We start from the raw sequence: 17648 nt of genomic DNA on the forward strand, positions 1-17648 counted from the left end.
AGACCTGAATTCTTTCTGATGACTCTCTTCCTGGCTGAAATTAATTTGCATTGTAACATTGGAAAGACCAGAGCACTCCAATCAAAAGATTTAACTAAAAAAAGTTCACATTGAATACTTTTTGATTCATCACTTAGTAAATTGGGACTTTAATTATCATCTGAAAATAGGTATCAGGAAACTACCTCACTTGGCTGGGGCATATCTCAATTCAATATGTCAAAGAGCTTGTTGTGAAGCACCTTGAAATATGTCATTCTCTCCTCTTCACTAGTGTTCCAATATCGGTACATCTTCCCAAGAATTTATTTAGAAGATCTGTTTTTCTCCCTCAATGGCAGCCTGTTGTCAGGAAGGCCTGAATAGTGAAATCTATTCATTCCTATTTCTAATACATATCACATCCACAGGCATCAGACTCTTCTAATTGACTGGGGGCCCATGGTCTAGAGGGTGAGGTCCCTCCAGAAGGGAATGGACATTTCCCATCATTGTGATTTTCCTGTTCAATGCATCCATCTAGTTATGCAGACTAATACCTAGGAGCTGTCCTTACAACTTTCCCTTAATATCCAGAGCCAATCTGTGAATATTTTTATCTCCTAAACATCTCTCACTTCCACGGACACCTTCCAAGTCTAAGCTCTTATCTTTGCTGAGTTACTGCAATAACTTCCTAGGTGCTGCTAAATCCTTGACTTTTTGCATCTCTCCACAATGCACTCTTCATTCTGTAGCCAAAGTGATTTTTCTCAATTAGGGAAGAAACATTCAGTCTTATACATTAAATATGATGTCACCTGTAGATTTTTCATATGTTCTTTTTATTCAGTTAAGGGTGTTTTATTCTATTCCAAGATTGCTGAGAACTTGTATCTCGAAAGGATGTTGAATTTCATCAAATTCTGTTGATTTGGGAACTTACAGGATCTCTGCCTGACACCTCACTACTGAAGGGAATTGGCTGAATAGGAAATAGAGTTGGAAGGACAGTGGAAGATGGAGTTGTCTGAAATAATACATTATGGCCCAGTGAAAAGGGTTATACAGAGGCCATCTCTGTGTCCCTTTTGCCGCCATTACTTAAAGGCAACAGAGTCATAGTGCATCCCCTAAAGCTATTGATTCAGTCTCCATCTGTGGCTGACAACTGGCACCTGTTCTCCAACTCACAGATCAACATCTTGGGATTCCCTAGAAAGACACACTTATATCCATTCCCTCTTCTTTGCTGTCCTGTGACAAACAGCAATTATGACATTTCCAACATGAAATTAGGATGCAGATTGCCCATTGTTCACTGACAGTCTTTATAATTAGCTATTAAGCTTCAGGTGCCAAACCTCCATTTTCAATCTATTCATAGAACAATTAATTAAACTTGATTTTCTCATTAGAAACCCATAGTTTCCCTAACCTTTCATTCAGGCCATGGATTCCATGTGATGAATGTCACCTTATAATTTGTCATATTAGTCATATCACTTTATTTTAATCTTACAGCATTTTATATTACTTTAAAATGTCTCCTGATTTTGCAGAATAAGTTTGGAGGACAAAGTAGTGGTCATTTAATAATTAAAGATATTGTGATATAACAAAGGCAGTAAAATGCATTGTATCAGCCTTGAATCATTTTCAAATCTTCATGGCCTTGGCCATCCTTCTAGATGAAGGGTGTTTGGAGTTTAGGATGCATATGTCAACTTAACAACATGCTTAGGGACAGATTCTTCAGTCCTCACATTTGGTTTGGTAGTTCTGGAAACTCTCAAAGTGACTCTGATACAGGTGGTCCATAAACACCTTTGGTGAATTCTGACCTCTGTCTAGTATTGTACCTGCCTCTGCCAGTAACAGGATAGCATTAGGTATGGGTTTCTATCTCTGTTGTCCCAGTTCAAGCCAAGATGGGATTGAACTGAGCATCTGAGAGAAGACTCAAGGATAGCCATTGGTCAGCTACCATGAGGTGTAGAATTGTAGTTGATGGTAGGAGTGAGCGCAATTGAAATAGCAGAGGATAAGATTCTTTAGTTACCTTTAGAAAATGTTTTAAATATTTAATTTCTCTATTGTCCTTCCCACCCCATTTATGAAGTCTCTAGAGCCCTTCTTTGTTCATTAATACAAACAACAATAGTAGTAATAACCCCTCATTTCCTGTATAGGGATACTGTTATCCTTCATTGGATTTAAGAACCAGAAAAAAATTTTCAGATGGTCTCATTCAACCCCAAGGAGTTAAAAGTAGAAGTTGTGCCAGGTGCCAGTTGCTCACATCTGTAATCCTAGCTACTTGGGAGGCAGAGATCAGGATGATAGAGGTTCGAAGCCAGGCCAGGCAAATAGTTTGAGAAACCCTGTCTCAAAAATACCCAACACAAAAAATGGCTGGTGGAGTGGCTCAAGTGGTAGAGCACCTGCCTAGTAAGCATGAGGCCCTGAATTCAAGCCCCAGTACTGCCAAAAAAGTAAAATAAAAAGGGATGATGTGATGACTGGGCAGTCTGAGCCCAAGATTTTCAGTCTAGAACTTTATAAAGCTATTTCATGGCTAGTCATTATTACTTTGTCTTATCTGTGTACCTGTCTTAGAACAAAACCCCAAATATTTCCTAGAAGACAAATAATCACAAGTAAATAATCATACCACGCTTGGCCTGGTGGGCTGACAGCCTGGGGCTGGCCTTGCACAGACTCCTCCCACCAAGTAGAGGAAGCAGCCTCTACTTCTGGAGCAACACCCACTTCTCTGTGCTAAAATGCCTGACGTGAATAATATGATCTGAGATCAATGACAACAATCACCAAAAAAGAAATGCTGACAACACGGTTTCTTTCATTGAATGTTGTACACACAAAAGAGCCAATAAAACACAAAGAAATAAAAAGAAGATGTCATAGAATAAACATGCAAAACTGATTGACTTTTTTCATTGCATTAACTTTGCAGTGCTTGAATGAAAACTAGAGTCACACACATTCAAGGCAAGTGTTCTACCACTGAACTACACCCCCAACCCCATTCCCACTAAATGTATTTTTAAAGAGAAAAAATCTTAGATTTATATGTTGGTCTATCAGAGAAATGAGTACTATTACAATTAAATAACAACAGCAAGAATAGCAATTAAAATGGATAAATTCAATTCAAAAGATGTAACTCAAATCAGTAAGTTATGCATGAATGAAAATTTGCCCTTACCAAACAAAAATATCACACCTCACAGTTTTACTGCTTTAAATTTTAAACACGAATAAAAATCCCAATGCTCCTATAGATGCTAAAACTGGAGTAAGTTCTGTTTCTTCATCTTTCAATCATGTGCTCTAATCGTTTATTTGGACTCTTGGGTTGTCAGCACAAAACCCAACTGAAGCAGGTGCCCAAACCGCACTTGAAGCAGGCTGGAGTGACTTCAGTCTGTTATAAGTTTCTTCTCCAAAGAAAGCATGCAGTTTTCATTGGCGAAGTATTGAGGGGACACTGGGGTGAGGGGGAAGGAACAGGGCAATAAATTCTCTTAATTAACTTCCATGTAAAATATAACCACTAAAGAATAATTGAAACAAATGTATAGTAATCAAGACATTATGAGTTCAAGACCAGCCTGGGCAACACAGCAAGACCCATCTCCAAAAAAAAAAAGAGACAGTGTGAGATAACTTCAAAAAGTTAAGTAGATCAAGGGAATAGTGACAGTCCAGAAACAGACACATGACACATTTATAGGGTTTTCAGTCTAGAACTTTATATTACTAGTCATCATTACTCTGTCTGTCTCATTTGTGGCCCTCCCTCAGGCAAAACCCAAAATTTGGGTTTTGACCATATATATAGGGTCAAGTTCAGCAAAGATGTCAAGACTTCAGTGGGGGGAAAGTGAGGCTTCAACAAATAGTCCTAGCACAACTGGATATCTGTATCAAAATACAAATTTTGACCCTTACAACACCAAATGTATAATCGACAACATATAAAAGTGAAAACTATAAAAAATCTCAGGAGAAAATATTTCCAGCTTTGTTATAGGTAAATATTTCTTAGGTGAGGCATAAAACCCACAAACTATTAAAGACATAATTGCAAAATTTGGCTTTTATAAAATTAATATTTTGATCATTAAAAAACACTGTTAAGAAGGGCTGGGGATGCAGCTCAGTGTAAAGACCTAATCAACACAGAGAACGTGCTGGAGTCAATGTCCAACACTACAAAAACAACAAAAATACTATTAGGAAAATGAAAAGAAAGCCACAGGGTGGGAAAAACATATTTGCAATACATATATCTGACACAGAACTTACATGTATGCAGAATATATAAAGAACTAATACAATTCAGCAATGAAGACAGAAATCAGTTAAATATAGGCACACTATTTAAAAAGACCCTTTACAAAAGAAAGCATAGGAATGACTGATAAGCAGTTGGTCATTTACCATAGAGCTAAGAAAAATGCCACTAGGCATGAGGGAAATGCAAATCAAAGCCAAAATGAAGTACCACGTCATATCACTGGAATGACCAAAATTAAAGATGGATGCTGGGTCTTCACACAGCAGAAAGGAGGACAAAAAGGAACACTTTGTGGGGTTTCTTTTATAAACATCTGGGGAGCGGGAAGAGCCCTCATGACCTAATCACTTCCCAAAAGACTCGCCTCTTAACACTATTGCTTTAGGGATTAAATTTCAAAATGAATTTTGGGGTCACGAATATTCAAACCATAGCATGGCCCATTGTCATCCAAGGTTTAAGGTATTAACGGGAACACTTACTATGCTGAGGACACTCCAGGTAAACAAGTAGTCGTGTAGCTTCTTCCTGTAGTGAGGAAGTCTGCTGAGGCTTGGGCCAGAGTTAAGCCTCAGAGGCCTATTCTGTTCTCCTTCTGCTCTGGAAAGCTCCCACTTACTTTCTGTGGGGAATGAAAAGCACCTTCATTACACTCTATGACTATCTTAAGAAAGTTGCACCACAACTGTTACAGCTGTCTGTGGCCAAAACGCAGCTGGAAAGTCATGACCATTTCAAACGGTTTGAGCTCGACTTTTCACCATTACAAGACTCAGTGAAGTTTAGCAGCCATTTTCACCAAGGCTAGAGGGAAAGCACTTCCTCCGGTGGCCCAGCAAAAGGCCTGTGTTTGGAGCAAACATAGTCTTTCATTTACATGAAGCACTGTGACTAGTGCAAACACCTTTGCCATGCCCCTTTCTAGCTACTTAAGCAGGCTGTTCAGCTCACTTCCCAAGTCAGCCTGGAGACACCCTTCTGTGCTGTCCCCTGGTACTGCAACATTAGGCACAAAAATAGTCTTCTCTCCAGTGGCCTCTTCTTGCCTGCTTTTGATCTTTATCATTAACAGAGCACAGGCTGAGCTGGCAACATGAAGAGAAGATGGTGGCACAGCAGCTGCTGACCCAGCAGTGGCAGTGACAGTAACAGCAGTAGTACTGGCAGGAGGGTAGCTAAAGAGCTAGGGCAGAAATGATGACAGAGATAGCAGAAAAAGAGAGAAAGTGAGAGAGGGCAGAGAGCCATTGCCGAAGAAAGAAGGCTGAGGAGCCAGATGAGAAACTGCAGGTCTCAGTCACTGGAAGAGTCCCGGGAGCTGCCAGGCCTTAAGAACTGAAGGTCCTGGTGTCCTAAGTCCAAGAGCTGTAAAACGCTAGCCACCATTGGACCCAGGGCTCTGACACCCTAGACAGAGGAAAGAGCTGCAACACTAGCAGCTGAAGTTGCTGAGAGAGCGGTAACACTAGCAGGTGCTGCCCGCTGCCGTCTATCACTGCTACAGGAAGCTGAGGATTACAAGTTACCACGTGCTGGGGAGACTGGTGATTATCATCGGGAACAGTAAGTCTCCAACCCAAATGCCTACAGCCATAAATCTCTGGCTTCTAAAACCCTGAGCAATAGGTCCCTAGCTCTCAGGGTTGGGGCTGTCAGCTTCTAGATCTTTCAGTCTAGCCCCGAGGCACTCAAGGACCTGGGACTGCCAACACCAGAAGAGCTTCTCCTTGTCTACTCATGATTCCTATCTGGGTAGAGCTAAAGGACACCCCCCACCCCAGCCAGAAGCAAGCCGTCAGCACTCCCGGGCTCACACGTCTCCAGCCATGATCCTTTATTTAGTTCAAGTTTGCAAATTCTTGAAAAAGTCTTGAAGAACCTAACATGGCTGGCTCTCTCACCTGGGTGCAAGGTGCCAGCACTCATGTGACCACATGACCAGAGTGAGAAAGGGAGTTTTCCCAGGGAGGAGGACTGCTGAATAACAAGAGTGCAAGCAAAGGAAAACAAGGGGCCTACTGTGCTCCAAATTATGTCACAGAAATAGCCGCCATGGGCTCTGCTGCAAAGGTCTCATTTTTTTTTGACAATGGCCTATATACTCTGTTATCTCTTTTCAAAGAACAAAGGCCTCATATTTCTTCTTTTCAAAGTGTGTTGAGAACATTGATCTAAAGGTCTTTCAAGTCAGCACCTAAAATTATTTTTACCTAGTTTAACATCAGGCAGTGAACATGTTTAATGAAAAACACTTGAAGTAAATCAAGACTGCATTAACATTGAATTTATGCTTCCAAACAGAAGCTATTTTTACATTCCTATTTACTAGTGTGATATACTGTAGTTATTCTTCCCCATGACTCAGTGCGCTGGGATAGCTTTCCTCTTCCTTCAAATAGTTCTGCATTTCAATGTAACCCAGACTTCCCATTTCCCCATAAAATACATATTCATAGCACACAGCAATAGCAGGAATACTGTACTCCCTTAAAAAGTATTGCTATATTTAAACTACAGAGGCAATGATGCCATAGAATTCTAAACGCTGGGCCCTGTTGGCGAAGCAGGTGCAGAGTGAGCTCAGGTGTGTTCCAAGTCTCGGTTTCTGGTTCTGTTCTGAACAGGAGCGCATCGCTGACTCTGTGCGCTTGGAGAGGAGGCTGCTGGGCCCCCTGGGTGTAAGCAGCGCAGTGGCTGAGAACACAGGCTTTGATAGCACACTTCTAAGTCTGGTTCTGCTGTGTCATGGATCTGAAAGTTGGGCCAGCTTTACCCTTCTCCTCTTTTATTCTTCACTCTGTACACTGGTATAACACAGTTACACAGGGTTATTATAGGAATTGAGTAAGATGACACGTGCCACCTCCCACCACAGTCTTTTTGACATGGAGAGAGTCATCAATAAACAATTCTTTGTGTTCCTGAGAGCATTTTAAAGTAGCACAAAGATGTCTTCCATTTTGCTTTCCTTGTACCCTTCTTCCCCCCAGTTCACCCTTTGGAAGCCTAGTAACTGAGGACAGTGAAGCGCTCTACTTGGGAGAACTGGCTGCGTAGCTGACAGTCCTCTGCTCAGGGCAGCAGCGGGGCCACCAGGGAGGGGTCTAAGAGCTGTCAAGGAGGGAGTCAAACCTCAGGTCCCCCAACATCTTATTTAAAGGAAAAATAGGCTAAACATTAAAGGCTGCTTCGATAAAGGCTGACTGTGACATTAACGAAGCTTTCACAGTATGTAAGTGTGCTAACCTGCACTCGTGCCCCAGTGCACCCTAGGTTTTCCTGAGACCTACCATTTGCCTAGCATTGCACCTGTCTTTATGGACGGGGTAGATATATAAAATAGGAGCTCCGATTCCTGCCACTGTAATTATTTCAGTCGAGCTGGGAACGCAGGGCTGGCTTCTGGTAAGCAGTTAACAAGAGCATGACACTCACTTGGAGGACAAGAGACAGGAGGTGAAGGAGAGACCCTTACAAGATGGTATGGTGTAACAGCCTTTATCAGAGTTGGGACTCAAAAAACCAGTAGGAGGTCTGATGGGTCTGAGAGGAAGAATTTGCAGGTAAAAAGTGGACTGGATCACTATGCAGACCCAGCCAGAGCCAAAAGGCAACAGCATTCCCACAGTTTCTTTGAGGCTGGAGCGATAAATCCTGCTCCTGTGAGTCGGACTTCTGCTTGCCCCAACAGGTCGCACATATACACGTAAAGGCTTATTTTTCTTTCACTTCAAAATAGACACAAAAGACAAAAACTGTAATGCTATCGTTGTCTTCTAGAATTATCTCAGAAAATAGTTAAACCAGACATTTTGTATAAGTTTGTCTTTTTCCTTTGGCAAAAGGTATCTGTGTAAACTTCTGAAACTTGAGTGGACTGTCTGATCCCCTGGGTCAGGTCTCGGCACCCTGACTACAGTTGAAGGGATGGACTCCTGGAACCATTGTGAAGTAAGCCTGCAGACGTCCACACCAGTCAATCCCACCGGTACTTTAAACAACCAGAGGGGACCCCTGTCGCCACCAGTTCTTTGAACAAAGTGGGCCACCAGAGCAGCACTCTCTGGGGTCAGGTTGTCTGTGCAGGGCTACCTCTCTATGTTCTTCTGCCAGCTATGGTCTCCTCTGTCCACCTAGGCATAAGTTTCACCCAGGGAGCCTGGTGAGAAACTGAAAGGCCTGCCACTGTCACTTGTATTGTTTTGCCTTTCCCCCCTTCTTCCTTCCCTACCTTCCTTCCTTTTTCCTCCTCTCCTGCTATGGTTTGGATGTGGTCTGAGTGGGTCCCCCCAATTTCCCCAGATGCCTTGTATTTCTCCTGTAAGCCAGGTCCTCAATGTGAGCAGATTGAGAGGTGGCAGAACTTTTAAGGGATGGAGCCTAGTGGAAGGTGATGAGGTCATGGGTACCTCCTTTGGAAGGGATTAACGCAGGTCTCACAGGACTGGACTAGTTTCTGAGGCAATGGGAGCCTGGCACCTCCTCTAACTCTCTTCCATATGTACCACTCAACACTCTTATACTCATCTCACCATTATGATGGCATCTGCTATGAGCAGTTGGTGGTACCATATTCTGGAGTCTACAGAACTGCCAGTAAACCTATATTCTTTATAAGGTACCCTGCCTCTGCTGTTTTGTTATACCAGTAGAAATCAGACTACATTATCTACCCTTTCCGTTTAAAATATAGATCCTTACTTTTAGGTAAAAATATTTCTTAGTGTGTCGCACAGCAGACAGTTTTGATTATGACTGCCTAGTCACCTGGACATATGTTAATAGAAATTGCAAATGTGAAACTAAGTGAACCAGCCAGAGAGGGCACCATGAGCCCTTGTGAGCCATTTTAAAACCACAGAAGGGGAAGAATGTGAAATGGCAGACGGTAGATTAATAGATTGTGAAAAAGAAGTTGAAATCTGGGACAAATCTCTGAACCATTTCTTCCCAATAGTTCCGAGAAATATAAATTAATTTCTCAGACCTTTCTGAGGATTCCCACAGGAAGAGAGCAATTTCTTTCTGCTACAAGAGTGTGATCCAAGTACATAGCTCTGTGATTCATATCTTTGAAGCAATCTCTGTAAATATTTTCCTCAAACTGGATAGCAAGGCCTACTGATGCCTGGATTTTTGACTTCTAGGCTCAGGAAATATGGGAGAATCAAGATCTGGCATTTTAAGTCATTCAGTCTGTGGTACTTTGTTATGGCAGCCCAGGAAATTGATAGGGTAGGTCTTCTGTATGTGACTCAGCCTTCCTAGAGCTAAAACAAAGAACAGTCTGACATAATCCACCGTGGGATTAAAAGGTCCCATTTGTTCTGGAGACACAGAGCTTTCCATGACACTCAGCAGTCAGAGAAAGGTCTCCTCTGGAAAACACCAAGGGATGCAGTGGACAACTGTAGTAGATGACATTATGATACTAAATCTGATCATCAGTTTTATGCAGCTGTTCCTACAAACTGCCTCTCTGAGGGCAGGTGGCATGACCCCAAGGGACAGTTTAGTAAAAGCACATCTAGGAGTCAGATGAAAGATGGGACATTCCTGTCAATTTACAGAAAGACAAAGAACTTAAAGGAGTGCTATGAACAACTCCTTCCCAACATATTTGATAACAGAAATGAAGTGAAAGATACAAACTACCAAAACTAACACAAGAAGAAACAGAAGAAACTGTTGGGGACAGTGGCGCTTGCCTGTAATCCTAGCTACTTGGTCGGCTGAGATTGGGATCATGGTCCAGGCTGGCCTGGGCAAAAAGGCAAAACCCTATTTCCAAAATAACCAGAGCAAAAAGGGTTGGAGGTGTAGCTAAAGAGCATCTGCTTAGTAAGTGCAAAGCCCTGAGTTCAAACCCCAGTACTACCAAAAAAGGAAACAATCTGAATAGACCTGAACAAAGGAAGAGATTGAGTTAGTAATCATAAATAAATTTATAAAATAAACAAACAAACAAACCAGGACCCAGATGGCTTTGTGTTTCAAAGAAGACATTCTCTACAATTCTTTACTAATTCTTTACCATTCAAGCATTTACCAGTTCTTCACTTTTCCAAAAGATAGAAGAGGAAGCAACAATTCTCAATTCATATATCCTAGTGAAAAATCCAGATAAAATAGCACAAGAAAAAAAGAAAAAACTATAGACCAAAAACACATCTAGGATGTAGGGTGTGGCTCAAGTACACAGCTGTACAATTTCACAACTTTGAGGCAGTCTCCATAAACACTTTTCTCAGACAGGGTCTCTGACAAGGAGTAGACAGCACAGTTCAAGGCTATAATTTCTGGCAAGAGTCCAGAGAGTAAATATTCTGTTTTAACAATGAAACACAAGTCTCCAACCTTTGCCACATTCCAGGGCAGTAGATACAAATGAGGTTGTTTTACGAAAATTAGATGCTATTCATTTATTGTTAAGTGAATGATGCAAGTCAGGGGAGCCACAACTACTGAGAGAAGAACTGGAGAGTGTTTTTCCAGATGTGCCTCGAACAAGGAATGTGAGGTGAATAAGGGATTAGATATTTGAGAGAGATTTTATAACTTGATTTAATTTAAGACTACAAGGAAGAGATTTCTGATTTAAACATTGAATCAAACACAGGAATGCCTCAGGCTCCTTTTCTCTGGACTTAAAAAAGAACCCAAAACACATTGTGTTGGAATAATGAATATATAACGCCAGGAGATCAAATCCTACCATTCCCCAGGGCTTCAGTAAATGCTACCACTTGCAAAAGTATACACCTGTCCTCAGTATAGTACACTCTGAATGTTTCCTCTTATGTCATTTGTCACTTTCTTCCTGTGGTTGCATTTATCTTACTGTTTACTGAACTGAAATCTTTTTTTAAATTATTATTTGGTGGAAGTGGGGTTTGAACTCAGGGCTTTGCACTTGCAAAGCAGGAGCTCTGCTGTTTAAGTCACGCCTTCAGTCCATTTTGCTCTGGTTACTTTGGAGATGAGGGTCTCTTAAACTATTTTCCTCAGGCTGGCCTTGAGCCTTGATCCTCCTATCTCAGCCTCTTAAGTAGGTAGGATTACAGTTATGTGCCACCACACCAGGCCTGGACTATATAATCTTGAGGAAGTGAGCTGGGCGTGGTGATGCAGGCCTGTAAGCCCCACTACTCCAGAGGGTGAGGTCAGAGGACTGTGGACAGCTTCGGCAACACAGCCAGACCCCATCTCAAAACAATCCAACAAAGGAAAGATACTTCTCTGCCCATAACCAGCACTCACTGAAAACTCTTTTGTGAACTAACAAATATGCAATCCATCTCATTACATGCCTGTTAGGTCCCTGGCATTCTTGGGGTGGGCAGAAGGACCCGAGGCTACACCTTAAAACCAGACCCCCTGATTTATGCACACTTGTTTCTCCCTGCTTGATTGTTTCTTGGCTTGCAAAATCTTAGGAACTTCCAGTTACTCAACTAGCCAGGCATGTCGACCTGTTCCATCTGGTGATCACAGATAATCAGAGACCAGAGATTCTCTCCCTCCCCCATGGCTTGGCCCCTGCTATAAAGCCCACTACTCAATTCAGCCAAGCCGTTTCACTCTGAACCCGAGAGTGACAGCCCTGCAGTCTGGACCAAAAAATCTTTCCTTTCCACACCTGGCGTGGTCTTAATTCAGCAGTACCTTACATCTGGTGCTGAAACCTGGGAGAGGTTAGAAGGATGCTCTGGCCTGGGGCCGCTCCCTTGACTTTCGTGTCCTGCCCTCTCCTGAACCCAGACTGCTGAATTGACCTCACGTGTCCCCAGAATGTGGATTTTGGGCCTTACTGCCTTGACAGCTTTTCCATCCGTCATTAGTCTCTCTTCCACTGCTCTCCACCTGACCTACTCCTCTCCTCTGGCTTGGTAAGTGTCATCCCCCTTTGGGACTGCCTGCTCTGTCTGGTCTGGTAGTCGTGGCGCTGCGCCAGGCAGGCCTCCTATGCCCACTGGGGTGCCCCTCCACTTAGCATGGGGACGCCTGGCTAACCGGTTGGAAATTTTCTACGGACAGCAACCCAGGCCAGGGACGGCTGCCCTTGGGAACCCGTTCAGGTGACACTTACACTTCCCCCTCCATCTCACTCTCTCTCTCTCTCACTCTCCCTCTCTGTTTTCCTTTCCTCCGCCCAAAGTGAGAGCTCGACAGCCCCTCCAGCTTACTACAACCAAATGGCAACCGGATGATTCTGCTCTCCTTGCCTGAGTCACATAAGAGAGTCTAGATCTTGACCTAGATCTATATTGGCCTGAAGAATAAACTCACCAAGGCACCTGCCTCTCTCTCACTCTCTCTCTCTCTCTCTCTCTCTCTCTCTCTGTCTCGCTCTCTCTCGCTCTCCCTCGCTCTCCCTCTCTCCTTCTACATTATGGAGACCTCCTACTCTACATTAGACGCATCCACTGGGATGCCTTCTCCATACCCTCCCCCTTGGTCTCCAAGACAATATAAAACCTAAGCGACTGATTTATTACTACAACACCGTTTGGCCTCAGTACAAGCTAGACAATCTTTCACAATGGCCTGAAAACAGTACTTCTGATTTTCACACACTTCTAGGTCTTGACGATTTCTGCCACCGCAATGGCAAGTGATCCGAAATTCCATTCGTCCAAGCTTTCCTTTCTTTCTGCTCTCAACCCTCCCTGCTCCAATCCTGAAATGCTTTTCAAATCCTCCTTGCCAACAACAAAACCCTCTCAAAGTCTGTGTCTCTCACTCCCACTAAACTCTCGTACTTGTGACCTCATGGGCTCTGTCTGCCCACCTCCCAACTCCTCCTGCCAGTCAATCTCTTCTCCCACCTCATCCTCCCATGACTCAGACCCCCCTTCTTCCACCCCTGCTGGCTCTCCCAAACATCTGCCACCCTATTCTCTTTCTACAGTAGTCACTATTGACCCTGAGCCTTTGGCTCCTCAGGGACCAACACTGCCAGCCTTGCCCTCAGCCTCTGCTACCCCCTCACCCTTCTCCTCCCCACCTGTGTCCCATACCCACTCCCATACCTCCTCCCAAGCATGCTCAGACCACCTGTACCACTCCAGGAGGTGGCAGGAGCTAACGGCATTATCAGAGTCCATGTGCCCTTTTTCATGACTGATCTCTCTCTCAAATTGAAAAGAGACTTGGCTCCTTCTCTAATGACTCAGTCTCCTATATTAAAAAATTTAAATACCTAACCCAATTATTCTCAACTCTCATTTTATTTCCCAATCCTTCCCTGATATTCGAAGAAAACTTAAACAGGCAGAGGGTGGCCCTCAACCCCCCAGGGAGATCTTTGAAAATGGCATTTAAGGTATTTAATAACTGAGATGAGGTTTGAGACCAGTGAAAGGCCCAGCTCTGGGCGGCTGCCCTGAGGCTACCTCCTCCAACTTCGAGATGGGCCGGACAACAATGCACACCTCCCGGGACCTGCTTCAAGTGCAACCAGACAGGACACTGGGCAAAACACTGCCCTTCACCTCGCCTGCCGCTAGGACCCTGTCCACGATGTGGCCAGAATGGACACTGACAGGACAACTGCCCCTCTTTGTCTCTGCAAGGTAGGTCAGTCTCCCACTCCCACTCTCAACAGAGTGAAGGCCTCATGGACCTCTTGGGCCTGGCGGCAGAAGACTGATGTGGCCCTGGGACCTCGACCCCCTTCAAGATCAGCTCGGAGGAACCCAGGGTAACCATCCAAGTTCAGGTAGGCCTCAATCACCTACTTGGTGCTACCTGACTTCTCAGGTAAGCTTTATCCTTCACAGATCTCCATGGCAGAGGTGGAAGGTCTCATCCACCAGCCAAAAAGGATAGACAGTTTTTTTTTAATTAAAATTCTTATAAAAGCTAATTTTAAAACACAAGTTACAAAGTAAACAACTGGAAAGGATATAGCTAGGTATTGAATGTATTTTTGAGAAGTTGAAGAAAAAAAGGAATGGTTTTTTGGATGAGAAAGGATTTTTTTTTCTTTTATTATTCATATGTGCATACAAGGCTTGGGTCATTTCTCCCCCCTGCCCCCACCCCCTCCCTTACCACCCACTCCGCCCCCTCCCTCTCCCCCTCACCTCCTCAATACCCAGCAGAAACTATTTTGCCCTTATTTCTAATTTTGTTGTAGAGAGAGTATAAGCCATAATAGGAAGGAGCAAGGGTTTTTGCTAGTTGAGATAGGGATAGCTATACAGGGAGTTGACTCACATTATTTTCCTGTGTGTGTGTGTTACCCTCTAGGTTAATTCTTTTTGATCTCACCTTTTCTCTAGTTCCTGGTCCCCTGAGAAAGGATTTTATAAAGAAGGGTTTGTCCTAAAGATCGTTTCAAATAGGAAGGATAAGGACAAACCATCAGAGGGTTTAGTATGTTGTATGAAGGTCTGAGTAAGTTTTAAAAGTGTATAATAAAAGCTTCAGTGTGTGGTAAAGTTAAAGTTGACTATAATCTAAGAGTTGCCTAAAAGATTTTTAAGGTCATGTCAAACTAAAATCTAATTCTCTATGTCCATAAAATAATAAGGCTATCTTAATATTATTCTGATCTGAGTAATATCTAAAAAAAAAAAACTGTTATAGGACTTGTGTTTTCTGCTGATCTTGTCAAGCTTTAAGTACTACTAAATCAGAGTTCATTTACATATTTGTTCATGTGTCTTAAATGACCATCTTGTAACTGTGTTCTGTGTCTATACTTTATCTAAATATGATACAAAAAATGTCAATTTATATAAAATAATGAACTAAAGATTTTTTTTATCCAAAAGTGCTACATTTAACCTGCATCCTGACAGTCAACCTCTATTTGCCTTTAAAGTTCTCACAAATGCTTCATAGCAAGTAACCTGGTCAGTTTTGCCAGAATTTAAAGACAGCCCTCATCTTTGTGGGCAGGTTCTAACTAGAGACTTATTAGATTGGCATTACCCAGAGACTACCCTTCTTCAATGCAGAGCCACAGAGCCCCTCATCTGCAGGGCAACTAAGTCCTTTTTAAAACTTTCTGGCCCCCGGGGATACAAAGTCTCTAAGAAGAAGGCTCAATTATGTCTCCCTCAGGTCACCTACCTAGGTGTGGTCTTAAAAAGGGACCTGCTCCCTAAAGCCCTTCCTTCTTGAGCCCCTTTTAAATAGTGTATGGCCACCCATTTCTCTTAAAAAACTTGCCTCCAACAGACTCTGCTCTTCTGGCTATCTTAACCTCTTCTGGGAACTTCTCAGACAGCAGGCAGACCAGATCCTGCCCCACCCCTCAGAGGAACCTATAACAATTTCAATTAAACCAGGGGATCTTGCTTTCCTCAAGGATCTTTGACCCTCTATGCTGGGACCTTGGTGGACCAGCCCTCATCTGGTCATCCTCACAACACCCATTGCGGTCAAGCTCAACGGGACCCCCCAGTGACAGCACCTCTCAAGGATAAAACATTGCCCACCAACTTCAGACTCTTCCACTACAAGAAAGGATGAGTACTCTTGCGTACCACAGGGCCCCACGCGGCTACGCCTCCCCTGCAAACTCTCTCCCCCTTCCACTCCTGCATAAGCTCTTATTCCTCATCTGGCTTTCATTCTGCTTTCCCTTTGCAACCCAGAAATCCTCCTCCTGTGACCCATGCATGTGCATTGCAAGGGCAGGACGTATTGTTACTAAGACTCTACTGTTCCACGCTTACTATTCCTGTGCAGGCTCTGTTATCAGGTCATGCACTCACAATCACACCATCTATCAAGTGTGCTCCCATGATAATCAATTTACCTGCTTCAACCCCACTTATCACCCTGTAGAGCAATAGTTAGAACTCAGGAGTGGCCACCTCACTGGGAACATTGTTACCCGAACCCAGGTGTTGGATCCTGAAAAACCAGGGTCATTATTGTTTGATGCTTGGGTGGCCATAGACAAACTATGTGGAGGTACAGGCTGTGGTTGTGGGGGCCTGGGTTGGGAAAGGACTTATACATCAAATGAAAAATATATGTGCCGGGGAGACAACTCCTGGCCGTGTGATAATGAGGGTTATCATTTTTGCCCTTATTGGAGTTGTGTTTCCTGGGCCACATGGCACGGGGCTACACACTTAGCCCTCCTTCAAAAGGGCACTACTCCCCCTAACTGCAGCCAAGCCACCTGTAACCCTGTAAATTTCTCTGTACTCAAACCATCTGATTGGACACAGGGACATATGGTTTTCTGCCATAGGTGGATTTAAAACACCAGTGGGAGCAGTGGGCCTAAATGATGCTATGGAAAATACAAACCCTTAAACCAGGAAAATGTTCTTTAACCCTAGATGCCTCCAGGATCATTCAGGGAACTCAGCAGACAGACTTCCCACCAGATGCTACTACAACCTTCTCCCAACAACTGGCCTTGTCTGCAAATGAAGCCTGGGAAAAACCATCAGCCTCCGCTCCTGGGGACCTCACAAATTTCCAAATTCCAGCCAAACCCCCTTTAAGGGCGCCCCGTCACTCAGCATGAAGCAGCTAGATCGATTAGGGCCCATAATACCAACAAAAGGCTGGAATGTTAGGTCCCTGGCATTCTTGGGGCGGGCAGAAGGACCCAAGGCAACACCTTAAAACCAGACCCCCTGATTTATGACTGCTTGTTTCTCCCTGCCTGATTGTTTCTCAGCTTGCAAAACAACTCAGGAACTTCCCATTACTCAACTAGCCAGGCACCTTGACCTGTTCCCTCCCCCATGGCTTGGCCCCTGCTACAAAGTCCACTACCCAATTCAGCCAAGCCGCTGAGCTCTGAACCCAAGAGTGATGGCCCTGCAGTCTGGATCAATAAATCTTTCCTGTCCAAACGTGGAGTGGTCTTAATTCGGCGGTGCCTTACATGCCTAGTTTAAAACCCACAGTTTGTTAGGCAAGTATGCTATCATTCCATTCACTACAACCCCAGTCTCTGCCCCCTCCCCCCCATTTTATTTTTAGAGAAGGTCTTATGAAATTGTCCTGACCTCAAACTTGGGATCCTCCTGCCTCAGCCTCCTGAGTAAGAGCAGGCACTTAGCATCCACAACGCCCTGGATTCCATTCCCAGCACAAGAAAGGGAAAAGGGAGGGAGGGAGGAAGGAAGGAAGGAATTACTTGATCCAAAGCAGGTAGGAAGGACTGAGTTATTGTATCCAGTAATTTCTTACTCTCTTTTAAGATAATGCTACCTTTGTCATTGCCTGGTGACTGGCAAGGGTCCCTTCCGAGTATACTTCCCGCCCATTGGTCACGTGACTTGCTTTGGCCAACAGAACATGAGCAGAATTGAGGTCGCAGGGTGTTTTAAGAGCAGCATGCCCCAGTTGTGTTCAAGAGCTG

The 17648-nt window shown here is 43.8% G+C and overlaps 2 long non-coding RNA genes across 3 annotated transcripts; one reads left to right on the forward strand and one right to left on the reverse strand.

Moving 5' to 3' along the window:
• Positions 1–2733: 2733 nt before the first annotated feature.
• Positions 2734–17635, reverse strand: LOC141424183 (uncharacterized). The gene is made up of 3 exons (XR_012449139.1): positions 17498–17635; positions 4786–4925; positions 2734–3490 (listed from the first exon to the last, which is right to left on the reverse strand). It is a non-coding gene; the product is annotated as an uncharacterized lncRNA (long non-coding RNA).
• LOC141424182 (uncharacterized) lies at positions 5032–17352 on the forward strand. 2 transcript variants are annotated; one of them, XR_012449138.1, is made up of 3 exons: positions 5032–5866; positions 13911–14024; positions 15624–17352. It is a non-coding gene; the product is annotated as an uncharacterized lncRNA (long non-coding RNA). The 2 variants fall into 2 exon arrangements; XR_012449137.1 differs by lacking the exon at positions 5032–5866 and adding an exon at positions 12000–12192 and having other exon boundaries at positions 15624–17351.
• Positions 17636–17648: the final 13 nt, after the last annotated feature.

This window comes from Castor canadensis, chromosome 6 (assembly GCF_047511655.1).
Source record: "Castor canadensis chromosome 6, mCasCan1.hap1v2, whole genome shotgun sequence".
Lineage (NCBI taxonomy): Eukaryota > Metazoa > Chordata > Mammalia > Rodentia > Castoridae > Castor > Castor canadensis.